General features: G+C 46.8%; 1 pseudogene; it reads left to right on the top strand.

Moving 5' to 3' along the window:
- Positions 1 to 761: 761 nt before the first annotated feature.
- On the top strand, positions 762 to 9,173 carry LOC137345792 (netrin-G1-like; annotated as a pseudogene).
- The last annotated feature ends 4,790 nt before the right edge of the window (positions 9,174 to 13,963 follow it).

Genomic DNA, 13,963 nt, shown 5'->3' with positions numbered 1-13,963 from the left:
GGCTTCACTTTGTATAGAGTTGGAGTGTGAACTACTTTGAAGACAGTCGGAGAAAACTTGCCAAGAGTGCAAACCCCAACTCCATTTGTTCCATCTCTTTGAAAAACCTGCCAGTTTTTCCATCTCTTTAAGAAGTCCTGAGAAGGAAGTGTATGAAACCGATGGAAACTGTTACCACATTTCTCCTGGAAAGCCTGCCCAAACTGATCTTCACAGTCGCCTGAAAATAACTGTTCTAGGAAGATCCCAGTGATAGCCATCAACGCTTTTTTTGGGAAGCCAAACCGGAGAAAAAGGACATCTGACATCTTTTCATATCTTCTCTTTTTTCTTCAAGAATTTGGGCCAAAATATTTGTTTTTGTCTGTTTTATTTTCTCATAGAGCTTGAAAGAGTAAATCTCTTTTTTTTGGTGTGTTTGTGTGTGTGTGTGTGTGTGTGTGTGTGTGTGTGTGTGTGTGTGTGTGTGTGTGTGTGTGTGTGTGTGTGTGTGTGAGAGAGAGAGGGGCTATGGGAACATATATTTCAATTTGTGTGTTATTGCTTTGCTTCGTTACTGGATAAGACTTGTTTTATAATAAACTAATAATTTTGTTGTTTACTGAAGAAAACTGGTTGGTGTATTTTATTTTGGGATAAAAATAGAATCTCTGATCTATGATTGACCATATTGCTAACTGGGAAATAAATTAAATGTATGTTGTGACCTGTGGAGAAGTGGAACTATAAAAACAGTGCACTCCTCCTGACTCGGTCATGACATGTATCTAACTCGTGCTGTATCTGTTCTGGCAGTGTTTGATGGGACAGTGTAGAGGGAGCTTTACTCTGTATCTAACCCATTTTGTTCCTGTCTCCATTTCCAGGAGAACCCGTACATGTGCAACAACAAGTGGCTTTGGAGAGAGTACAGAAGAGGTTTACTAAGATGTTGCCTGGTCTGGAGGGCATTACCTATGAGGAGAGGTTGGATAAACTCGGATTGTTTTCACTGGAACGACGGAGCTGGAGGGACGACATGATAGAGGTTTACAAAGTTATGAGTGGCATGGACAGAGTGGATAGTCAGAAGCTTTTTCCCAGGGTGGAAGAGTCAGTTACTAGGGGACATAGGTTTAAGCTGAGAGGGGATGTGCGAGGCAAGTTTTTTGCATAGAGGGTGGCAAGTGCCTGGAACTTGCTACCGGGGGAGGTGGTGGAGGCAGGTATGATAGCGGCGTTTAAGAGGCATCTTGACAAATACATGAATAGGATGGGAATAGAGGGATACGGACCCCAGACTGCAGAAGGTTTTAGTTTCGGCAGGCATCAGAATCGGCGCAGGCTTGGAGGGTCGAATGGCCTGTTCCTGTGCTGTACTGTTCTTTGTCCTTTGGTCTTTGAGTGTGACGCTCGCACGCCCAAGCTCGTACACCCGCCTGAGCTGATGCTGGATGACGAGGGGCGGATTCCCAACACCTTTTGGCAAAGTGTCTCCTGGAGGAGTTTCCCCGAGCCGCTCCTGGTCAACATTACTCTGTCCTGGGGCAAGAGCATCGAGCTGACCGAGGACATAGTCATCACCTTCGAGACAGGCCGGCCGGAGCAGATGGTCCTGGAGAAGTCTCTGGACCATGGCCGGACGTGGCAGCCCGACCAGAGCCGACTGCCTCAACTCCTTCGGGATGGAGCCGAGAAGGGCCCGGGATCTGAGGCCGGCCTCGGTGCTGGACATCATCTGTACGGAGGAGTACTCCAGGGGCTATGTGGAGAAGATGGTCCGCTTCGTGATCCAGGAGCATTTTGCCCTGTTTGGGGGACCCCGTCTCCGTGACATGGCCTCACTGTACGGCCAGCTGGACACCACCAAGGATCTGAGGGACTTCTTCACCCTGACCGACCTGCGGCTCAGGCTGCTCCGGCCGGCCACTGGGCCCACCAGTGTTGACCCACTCAACCTCTCCAAATACTTCTACGCCATCTCCAACCTGGACATCCGCAGGCGGTGAGAGCTTCTCAACACTTCTGGACAGAGTCACTGACCCCACACTTCACATCCAGGCAGCACCGGGTCAGGGTCAACATCTGGGGGCGGCACGATCAGGGTCAACATCTGGGACAGGGCCACGATCAGGGCCAATATCTGGGATCACTCTCACTCTGTCGGAGATTCCCGGAGGGTGAGAGCTTCTCACTGTTTCTGCTCAGACTCACTGATGTGAGCACTCGGTAACTGGTGAGGTTTTACAGTGATAGATCGGGATCCCTCCCTCGGCCCACTCAGCACTGTCAGCTGCCCCTGTGTGGACTGTAAAAGCTTCCCTGAATGTCTCTGTGACAGCCTGTACAGAGCAGCACTGTGACAGCTCCCCCTGTCCCTGGTGATGGACTTGTTAGTGAGCTTTCAGAGTCCTGCTGGCTGGCTCACCATGAGGGAGCCATTTCCTGCTCAGTGTTCAACCAATCGAGCAGCATGGAGCGAGCAGAATCTGTCCCTTTACTCTCAACACTGCCTACATCCAGTCTCATCAGGATTCAGAGAATCAGACAGCACAGAAGGAGGCCATTCATCCCATCGTGCCTGTGCTGGCTCTTTGAAAGAGCTATTCAATTAGTTCCACTCCCCTGCTCTTTCCCTTTAGACCTGTAAATTTTCCCCTTGTAGTATTGAATGTTATTATTGGATTTTCCAGTGCCCTTTCAGGCAGAACATTCCAGATCACAACAACTCGCTGTGTAAATAAAATTCTCCTCCTCTCCCCCTCTGGTTCTTTTACCAAATCCCTTCAATCTGTGTCTCTCTGGTCACCCACCCTCCTGCCACTGGAAACAGTTTCTCCTTATTTACTCGATCAAAGCCGCTGATGATTTAATGAATGATTCTGACTGAACACTTCCTTCCTGTTCAATCTATATTCAGTCTCGATCAGTGAATTCCCATTCGCCCATCACACAATCTCCGGGACTCGGAGCCATTACCTCATTATTCTACACTCAGCTTCTGGGAGACTCACTCGAGCTTTTAGTCCAGGAGAATCTTCAGACACTAATTAGAGAATAGGAGCAGGAAAATGTTTACGATGCCGTTCATTTGACTCCAAGGAACTGTCCGTGTTTTGCTTAGTTTGGTAAATATTTCACAGAACTGTGAATTGACAAACTGTGCAATGTCCAATCTGCAGATATTGAAGCTTCTCCTTCGCAGTGAGTTAAACAGCGGCTCGATGTTGTTAATACAGAGTCAGCGAGAGCAGTGTTCTCACGCTTCACGGCAGAGAGACGGGTCCAACACTTTGGGCCTTTCCAAATCACACTTACTAAACAACAACAACTTGTATTTATATAGCACTTTTAACATAGTAAAACATCCCAAACTGCTTCACAGGAGAGTAAATCAGACCAAATATGCCACTGAGATCCATAAGGAGATATTAGGACAGGTGACCAAAAGCTTGCTAAAGAGGTCAGTATTAAAGAGTGTTTTAAAGGAGGAGAGAGAGGGGTAGAGAGATGGACAGGTTTAGGGAGGGAATTCCAGAGCTTTGGGCCCAGGCAGCTGAAGGCACAGCTACTATCAGTGAAGCAATGGATTCGCTGTCAATGTGTGAGAGATCCCAGGTTCAAATCCCAGATCAACCCCCAATTAAAATATGTTGAAACCATGCAGGACAAAGCCCCCAGCTAAGATATATGATTCTGATTGCAGTGGGAGCAATGCACTGTTAATTCAGTCCCGTTGCTCCACAGGTCACAGCATATTTTTTAAGCTTTCCAAGTCAGAAAAAGCAACCAAATTGAACACCATGGTAACCCCCAAATATAGTGGAACTAACCAAGTATCTTTAGATAACAACAAATGAACTATTTTTTAAAATCTGAAACGTGACTATGATAAACCAATGTCTAAAGATGTTATAACTTCTTGTTAAAAAAACTAACTCTCGCATTCACATATATATACTAAAAATTAACAGTACTTCAGTTTTTAATTAGTTGACTGAAAAAGTAGTCTTTGCAAGTTACATTCCTGACAAATAGAGTCTTCCAATATAGAAAAAGTCAAAGGTCGCTTGAAGTCTTCACAGTGGTCCGATGGAAATTAAAGGTCCTTCAAAGATAGGAACTCAGCAGTTCAGTTTGGCTTTTGGATTATTAAATTGTGCGCTTCAATGATGAACACAGCAATACCGATACTTTGTGAAGAAAAGCTTTTCTTATTTTTCTTTGGGAATTAAATTGGCTTGAAGCTTTGTAGAATTTTGAGAGAGAGAAATAACACAGCTTCTTCAGTTCAAATTACCTCAGAACTCTGTGTGCTTAAAACCAGTTTTTGCCAGCAAGTTTCAAAAGTCAAACTGCAACATTGAATCATGTGTCCTCTCTCTCCTGCTGTTGTTGCTTGGCAACCAGTTTGCAATCTGGCAGAGTGAGTGTCCGGTACTTTCTGTTTTAAAGGTGCACTAATACTTTCACAGTCTTAAAGGCACACACAATATTTCCGAGGAGAAAAAAACAAGAGCGTGACAATGCGATTGTGTCCGTTAGAATATTTAAAAAAAATTTCACCAGCAGGTTGTCCCTGACTTCAGTCCCGAACCTGCCTTTTCCCAGTCTGTGCCTGTGTCCCGATCTAGCCAACTGATCCCAAACCCCACACTCTGCTTCCTTTTTCTATCCTGAATCACTGATATCCACTCCTGTCAGTTTTCCTGTCACATTTCTTGGAGATTTCTATTGAAAAGAAGAGTTGTTTGTTCTGTAAACCATACTCATTCTATCACTGAATGTTGCTCATTCACCTGATCTGAAGCTGGAGTTCCCGGTGAACTAACACTGGAACCAGTGGGGAGAAAAATGTTAGAGTTTCCAGAGCTAAGCTGGTAAAGGGGGAGCGGAGTCCCGGAGTGGAGAGTCCGCTGTCGAACAGAGCTGATCAGGTTATTTTAAACCAGCCTGTTGTTGTTTGTTACCAGGTGAAAGTGCAATCTTCACACCAACAACTGTATCTTGGAGAAGGGGAAGCTGAGTTGTGAGTGTGAACACAACACGACGGGGCCGGACTGCGGGAGATGTAAGAAAGGTTTTCAAGGCCGACGGTGGACAGCGGGCTCGTACCTCCCAATCCCCAAAGGGACGGCCAATGTCTGTGAGTAACGAGCGCTTCTCCGGCCCGGTCCAGTGCCGGCGGAAGATTCACTTCATATTTCATTCTCATCGTAACTCCCAGCAACGCATCGATTCCAAAATACAACCCAATGGATGTTTGTGATTGTGTTAATGTGTAAACAGAGACTGACAGTGGGAGATTGTACAGACACAGAATCAGAGAATCAGACAGCACAGAAGGAGGACATTCGGCCCATCGTGCCTGTGCCAGCTCTTTGAAAGATCTATCCAATTAATCCCACTCTCCTGCTCTTTCCCCATAACCCTGTAAATTCATCCTTTTCAAATATTTATTCAATTCCCTTTTGAAAGTTATCATTGAATCTGCTTCCACCGCCCTTTCAGGCAGAACATTCCAGATCACAACAACTCGCTGTGTAAAAATAAAATTCTCCTCCTCTCCCCCTCTGGTTCTTTACTAATTCTCTTCAATCTGTGTCCTCTGGTCACTGACCCTCCTGCCACTGGAAACACTTTCTCCTTATTTACTCCATCAAAACCCTTCAGGATTTTGAAGCCTCTCTCAGTGAGTAAACAAGGTGGAATTGCTGACATGATGTAGAGAGTGAGGTTAGAATAGTCGTATGGGTTAAATGTGATGAAATCTCACTCGGGACACACACACAGATCCAGAGGTAGCAGTGAGGTGGAGACTGATGTGTGAATGGAATGTTAACAGCTGGACGAACATCTGGGGAACAGCTGGAGAGGGTGAAAGGAGAATAAGCCTCTGTGTAATAAATATCTGAAGCAGATCAGGAAGTGAAGGTTGTGAGTGATATCTGTGGTCATTGCTGTGTGTGGAATGTCCCGAGATCAGGAAACAGAGAGTGACACGAATGGGCAGTGGGGGAGGGGTCTATGTGATTACTGACCCCCTTACGTATAAACCCTGCTCACTTACACATTAATCACACGTAGTGGGAACGTACTTACACACTAACCTCACACTCACCTTCTGTGAGCACTTTAGTAACTCGACCTGGTCTCACCTCGAGCTGGTGTGAATACCCAATGAGATCTTTGTTTGTGAGTTTGAGTGAGGTCGATCGCATGAACACTCCATGTGATGGATTGTATTCGTGTGTTTATTAATAAAGATTGTTAATCAAACGTCTATCTAACTCTTTGTTTTTCTCTTTCTCTCTCCAAGCCTCCCTGACACTGTCGCCAGTGACCGTAAGTAAGATCTACGCTCTCTGACCTGTGACCTGCTGACCCAGAGCATATTTCTGTATCGGGATTGAACCGTTCCCCTCAAACTTCCCTTGTCCCTCACTGACCGAGGAACAGGTTTAGGTGTGAACGGGGGGGTGAGTGAGGAACAGGTGTAGGTGTGAATGGGGAGTGAGTGTGAACAGGTGTAGGTGTGAACGGGGAGTGAGTGTGAGCAGGTGTAGGTGTGAACAGGGACTGGGATCTGAAATCTGCTTGTTTGTGTCTGTGGAGTAAAGTTTAATCTCCTCGATCGGTGAAGCAGATACGAAGCAGTAATATATACGACACTCATCTGAGCTAAGAGGAAAGTGTGTCTTAACTCAGACTTAGTGAGAACATTCAGTGGGAAGTGGAGGGAATATTTGTAGGAAGCCTGAGACCAGGATCAATGGGAACCAGTTGTAATTCCATTATCCCAGACATAGGACTGGGAACTGGATGAGTGTCTCGGAACTCAATCTGTTCACCCTTGTTCCCAGATTTTTCATCAACGTGTTCCTGTTTATTTAACCTTTCACATGCTGCCCATCTCTTTCCAAACCATCCGTTACATTGAATCCCCAAACCCACACTCACACTGACCGAAAGTGACCATAACTCACCACACTGACCGGAAGTGACCATACCTCCCCACAATGGCCAGGAGTGACCATAACTCTTTCCACTGACTGGGAGTGCGATACTGGAGCAGGAACATGTGGGTACTGGACCTTCAGCTGCCTGGACCTTAAGCTCTGAAATTCCTTCCCTAAACCTCTCTTCCTCTCCACCTGTCTCTCCTCCTCTAAGATGCTCCTTAAAACCTATCTCTTTGACTGAGTTTTTGGTCCCCGTCCTAATATCTCCTCCTGTGTCTGGGTGCCAGTTTTTGTCTTATTGGTGATGAGGTGGAGATGAACAAGCTGTTTGTTTGTCTCTCGGAGCCTCTTGCAGTGGTGGACAGTCTCCACTCGATGTGTGTGTGTACACAGTACAGATGTTGTGTTCAGACTGTGTGTTGTTCTCCAACTGGGATTAATAATTGCTGATTTCTCCTGACACATGCAGCTGACCCAAAGCTGGGTCACACACGGCCAAGTATCTCATCACTAGAGGTTGCAAACCCAAAGCAAAGTAGGAGCTCGCAAACAATGTGGCTGGATTAGAGCAGATAAAGAAAGCACGACTTTCAATTATACAGAACTCCCTCAGGACTGACGCTGTGACAGTGCAGCACTCACACAGTGCTGACCCTGTGACAGTGCAGCACTCACACAGTGCTGACCCTGTGACAGTGCAGCACTCACACAGTGCTGACCCTGTGACAGTGCAGCACTCACACAGTGCTGGCCCTGTGACAGTGCAGCACTCACACAGTGCTGACCCTGTGACAGTGCAGCACTCACTCAGTGCTGACCCTGTGACAGTGCAGCACTCACTCAGTGCTGACCCTGTGACAGTGCAGCACTCCCTCAGCACGGACTCTCTGACAATGCAGCACTCCCTCAGTACTGACCCTCCGACAGTCTCCCAGCATCAATCCTTGTGGAACATTACTTCCCAACTTGTGCCAGTCTGAGTAACTGGCTTTAACCTCTGCTCTCTGTTTACTCTTTCTTCGCCAAATCGTTATCCATTCTGCTGCAACCCCGCTCACTCCAAATGTTCTGAATTCAATCGTCAGTCTACGATGTGGTACCTGATGAAAGTCTAAATATATAACATCAACTACATTACCCACATTGACTCTTTCTATGGCTTCTTCAAAGAGTTCAATAAGGTTGGTTATGCTTGACCTTCCATTTTGGAATCTATGCTGATCACACGTTATTATAGTTTTAGTTTCTGAATGTTTTTCTATCATATCTTTGAGTAAGGATTCCATTATCTTTCCTCCCACTGATGTTAAGCTCATTGGTCTATTGTTCCCTTGACATGTTCTATTACCCTTTTAAATATAGAAATCACATGATCTGTCTGCCTGTCCTCTTAATGAATTTCTAATTCCACTGTAACAGAGCCTCTGTTATCTCTTCCCTAACTGCTTATAATATTTGCAGATACAATCCATCTGGGTCAGGGGTTTTATCCTCTCTAAGTTTGATTCGTTTATCAATTATCTCCTCCCTTTCTATCTTTATATCTTTTTGATTTCTTCCTCTGATGGTCATCTCCATCATGTTAGTCTCCCTGGTAAATCCCGAGGCAAAGTAATTATTTCATATTTCTGCCATTTTACTGTCATTACCTGTGAGTTTGTAGTGTTTATCCCTGAGTGACCCGATCCCTGTCCTGATTTTCCATTAGTTATTTCTGTGTCTTTCCAATACTTTACGAATTAATTTTATATTCCTTGATAATTTAATTCCAAAGTTTCTCTTTCTTTTTCTAATTGTTTCTTCATATCTTTCCGAACCCTTATATATTCCCTTTGGAATCTGCTCTGATTATTCTTTATTAATATTCTCAGTGTCTGGATGTTTTTATAATAAAATGTTGTTGTAAAAGTGAAACACTGGGAGTGGTGACAGTTGAAACAATCTGTAACATGGGGAGATTTTCAATGATCTGAACCTTTCTTTTTTCTGCCTCTTGCAGTGGGTGTGTGTGATAACTTGCTGACACGGTGTGAGAATGGAGGAGTGTGTGAGGACAATGGGAGGTGTCTCTGCCCCGCTCCCTACACCCGCCTCCTGTGTGAAAAAGTCCAGTGCAGGAAGGAAGCGGGAGGATGTGTCTCCCAATCCCCCGGCCGGGACCCCACCTTACACCGGGTGCTGCTGTCACTGACTGCACTGCTAACCACTGCTAACGGCCGCCCGCCGCTCTGACCCACTTCCAGCGCCATGGCAGCTCACCGGAAGGTGCGAAGAGAACAGGAGAATCCAGCATTTACTGCGTCTCCGTTAAAACAGGCTCCCATCCCCCGCACTCCCGGGAAAGGCAAACTGGAACCGAGGCCTGAGCCCAGACACCCAGCCAGCTCGACTGGATCTCAGAGCCCAGAAGGAATGGGCAGTCAGTGGGGACTGGACTCTCTGACTCCCCACGTCACCGAGGCAGCTGCTAATATTCATTCTCCAATCGCCAGCCGCTCGTCCCATGTCGAGCTTTGGGACAAAGAAACAAAGAAAGGACTTGGATTTCTACAGAACCTTTCACCACCTCAGGACGTCCCAAAGTGCTTTACAGTCAATGAAGGACCTTTTCAACAAACAGCAATGTAATCATGAGCAGATAATCTGTTTTAGTGATGTTGGTTGTCGGATAAATATTGGTCAGGACACCAGGGAGAACTCCCCTGCTCTTCTTCAAATAGTGACCGTGGGATCTTTTACACCCACCCGAGAGGGCAGACGGGGCCTCGGTTTAACATTTCGTCCTAGAGACAGCACCTCAGATAGTGCAACACTCATTCCCTCCCTCCTCTCCCCTCCCCTCTCTCCCTCCCCTCCCTCTCCTGTGAGGCATTGCTGAGTGGGGACCAGGCCTCTCTGTCGGTGCATCGTGACCTGAGGGAATGTGAGGAGCAGCTTCGAGTGTCCCACAGTCTGGGCTTCAGTGAGCGTTGCTGTGTAATCCTGGTCACTGGGGTTTTGTGTAATCACTTCCTCCCCACCCCCCCGCCGACCCCCTCCTTATGAAATCCCGCTCCTATCCTGGTCTATCCACGGAGGCTGCATCAGTCCCATGTGGAATAATCGTGAGCAGTGATCGCAGTGTTAGTGTGTTTATTGATTGTTTTGTATTGAGATGAAGTTATTTTCTTGCAATCCCACAAGGTGTGATGTAGTTTTTGTATGAATAGTGGTTTGTGTTAGTGAATATATCTGTCACTGTGGAACTCCCAGCGATGGCAGCAATGAGACCATTTTCTTTGTCTGATTTTCCTGTGCACAGCTTTCTCTGGAACTGCAATTTGCTGCATCAAAGAATCGGAGTTTCCAGCTCAGGAAATTCTCCCAGGATCCAGCAAAGGCCTCGTCACTTTACACTGGACTACAATAAAAACTCCTGCATCAAGTGTCCTGGCCTCAGGACCCAGCTCCTGACTGTGTGACAGAGGGGGATCGATGCGGACAGGAGGGGGAGGAGGATCGGCAGGTTGGGGGAGCGGAGTGGAGAGGGGAGGGTGAAGGGATTTTGCTGCCGGGTTTCCTACAATGCAACAGTGACTACACTTGTGAAGTATTTAATTGGTTGTGAAGCACTTTCACATCCACCTCCGTTACTTTGCCCTGAGTTTATTTTATACAGATGGTTCAAAGCTTTTACTGCAGATGGAGGGAGGGAGGGAGGCACGGGGAGAGGGGGAGGCAGAGGAATGAGCTGTGGAGTGTATCAGATACACAATGATCAATGAGCATGTGGTGTCCGTCTGTTCACTCCAGACCTTCTGCGACCAATGAGCATCACAGGGGTTGGAGTACATTGTCGATGTGGATAATAGGGTCTTAATATAAGTTTGTTTTATTTCCCTGTTTTATTAAAGTTATTCATTTAAAATACACATAAATTAGGCCTGGGAAATAAAGGATGCCTCGACAAGTAAAAAACAGTCAGACACAGAGTCAGGCTTCCTTAACAATATCTGACCAAACACTCCCAGTGCAGGTACATGAAACAAAAGCTCCCTGTACACTTTCTTGACACAGTGAGGAGGGACAGATGGAGCGAGAGGGAGGGGTAGAGAGAGGATGTGGTGAGAGAAGGAGGGAGATAGAGGAAATGGAAGGGGAGAGAGGTGAATGGGACAGTGGTTAGGGCAAGGAGATGCCTGAGGGAGGTTGGTGAGTGAGGATGAGAGATGGAATGGGTGGAGTGGGAGGATGGAGGAGGGTGAGATGGAGAGGGAGAGGAACTTGGTGAGAGAGAATGTAGGGAGTGAGGGAGTCGATAGAGACAGGGGGGAGTAAGATGGGAAAGGGAAGAGGGATGGAGAGATGGGGAGAGGGTGTGGTTGGGAGAGGGGCAAGGTTGAGAGGGATTCAGGGCAGAGGGGAGGGAGAGAGAGAAAGAGAATGACAAAGAGCAATTGAGAGTGAGTGTAATTTAGAGAGGAGAAGAGAAAGGGATGGAGAGAGTTTGGGGGGTAGAGGGAGCTGAGAGAGGGGAAGTGAGGAAAGAGAAATTGGGTGGAAGACAGAAATTGAAAGAGAAAATGAGAGCTAAAGACTGAAGCAGAGAGATAGAGAGAAAGAGAGAGATGAACAGAGAACAGTGAGGGAGACACAGGGAAAGAGAGACAGAGAATAACAATCAGTGCCCAGGATTTCCAGGTTGGAGATGGTGCAGAAGGATTTGGAGAGGTTCAGTGGGTCAACACTTGGCTGGGGGAGGTTATCGAGATCGGGAGGGGTGTAGGAGCTGGAGGAGGTCACAAAGATAGGGAGGAGTTTAGGTTGGAGGAGTTTATAGAGATAGGGAGGAGTGTAGGGGCTGGAGGAGGTTATAATGTTAGAGAGGGGTGTAGGGTTGGAGGAAAGAAACAGGAAGGGGTGAGGCAATGGAGGGATTTGAAAGCAAGTATGTGAATTTTAAAATCGAGGCGTTGCGGAACCAGGAGCCAAAATAAGGCAATGAGCACAGGGGTTGATGCGCAAACAGAGTTTGTTGTGAGTGAAGACATGGGCAGCAGTGTTTTGGATGACCTCAAGTTTAAGGAGGGTAGAATGTGGGAGACCAGCCAGGAATGCTTCAGAATAGTCGAGTCTAGAGTTAACAAAGGAATGGATGACGGTTTCAGCAGCAGATGAGCTGACGCAGGGGTGGAGTCGGGAGATGTTACAGAGGTTGAAATAGGTGGTCTTAGTGATGGAGTGAATATGAGCTCGGAAGCTCATCTCAGGTTGTGAACAGTCTGGTTGAGCCTCAGGCAGTTGCCAGGGAGATGGATGGAGTTGGTGGCTCGAGAACAGAGTTTGTAGGAGCACCAAAGAGAATGGCTTCTGCCTTGCCGATACTTAAATGGATGAAATTTCTGCCCTCCCAGTGCTGGATGTCAGATAAGCAGTTTAATAATTCATCAACAGTGGAGGAGTTGAGAGAGGTGGTGGTGAGAGAGAGCTGGATGTTGTCAGTGTACATGTGAAAATTAACAGTGTGATTTCAGATGATGTGACTGAGGGGCAGCATGTAGATGAGAAATAGGAGGGGCCAAGGTTAGATCCTTGGGGGACACCAGAGGTAACGGTGTGGGAGCAGGAAGAGAAACCATTACAAGTGATTCTCTGACTATGATTAGATAGATAAGCATGGAACCAGGTGAGAGTAGTCCCACCCAGCTGGACAACAGTGCAGAGGTGTTGGAGGAGGATGGTGTGGTCAATCGGGTCAAAGGCTGCAGACAGGTGGAGAAGGACAAGGAGGGAAAGTTTACCTTTGTCACAGTCACATAGGATGTCATTTGCGACTTTGATAAGAGTTGTTTCAGTACGGTGACAGAAGCAGAAACCTGATTGGAGGATTCAAACATGGTGTCCCGGGAAAGATGGCCATGGATTTGGGAGGTGACAACACATTCAAGGAATTTGGAGAGGAAAGGGAGTTTGGAGATGGGGGTTAGTTTGCAAAGACAGAGCGGGTCAAGGGTTGTCTGTTATTTTTTTATAATAAGGGTGATTACTGGAGATTTGAAAAAGAGAGGGACAGAACCTGAGGGCAGGGAACCGTTAACAGTATCAGCTAACATGGGATCCAGGAAGGGACTCGGCCCCATCCATCCAAGCACCGTGAAGCTGAGGCCCCGGGGTGGCCGGTTGCTGTGCCAAGCTCGACACCACTCCCTCATCCTATGTCCCGACTCCCTATCCTTGTCACTCGGCTGGGCTTGTCCAGACGCAAACCACCCCACAACAACATTGTTTAAGTCGGAGAGAGAGATGGCAGTGACCAGGTTGGGTAAATGGAAGGGAGATGGACTCAATTAAGAGTCTCCAGAAAAAAAATCAATGCACGTGAGATGATTTCCAGCATTTTGCTTTTGGAAGAACATTTTTTCTGAGCAGATGTGAGGAGCTGAGAATCGAACCAGTGGAGGTGGAGGAGAGACTGTGGCTGCTGTTTACCCTCCTGCCCTGCAGGGGGTGGTGTTAGTCTCTTCCAGCCCCCACTCCGCCGCTGGGGGTATTTTCACATCCCCAGCGATTCCTGCTGTCATTCAGTTGATGGAAGTCTGGGGATAAATATTCCATTCATGGACTGGAAACACTGGGACCCGCCTCTGGGCTGCTCTCAGTTGTTTTGTTTATTCATTAATTGAATAATTGATGTAACTGGATATTTCACCGCACTCTTCACCTGCTCTCTGAACTTGGACTGAGTCACCACATAAATAAATGTGGTTGTGCAGCAACTTAAATTCAACAGCATAAATACGACTCGTCGAAATATATAAAAAGAATCATAATCAAATTGATATCCGATGTTAAAGTAATCTAAAACGAATCCCAACCACAGAAGTATGAAGTTGCCGGATATGGTGAAGAGTAAAATCACAGACTTCCTTCTGCTCTCCATCTCTGGGTCACTGCGATTCTCTCCCTTGCTCTGACCCCTCAGTCCCTTACGGACTCGACTGGCCACTAAAATGTGTCTGACTGTCAGAGCATTGAGCAACAGG

This window comes from Heterodontus francisci, chromosome 29 (assembly GCF_036365525.1).
Source record: "Heterodontus francisci isolate sHetFra1 chromosome 29, sHetFra1.hap1, whole genome shotgun sequence".
In the NCBI taxonomy this organism is placed as follows: domain Eukaryota; kingdom Metazoa; phylum Chordata; class Chondrichthyes; order Heterodontiformes; family Heterodontidae; genus Heterodontus; species Heterodontus francisci.
The sequence above is the reverse complement of the archived record's forward strand: the minus strand, read 5'-3'. Positions and strand labels throughout refer to the sequence as shown.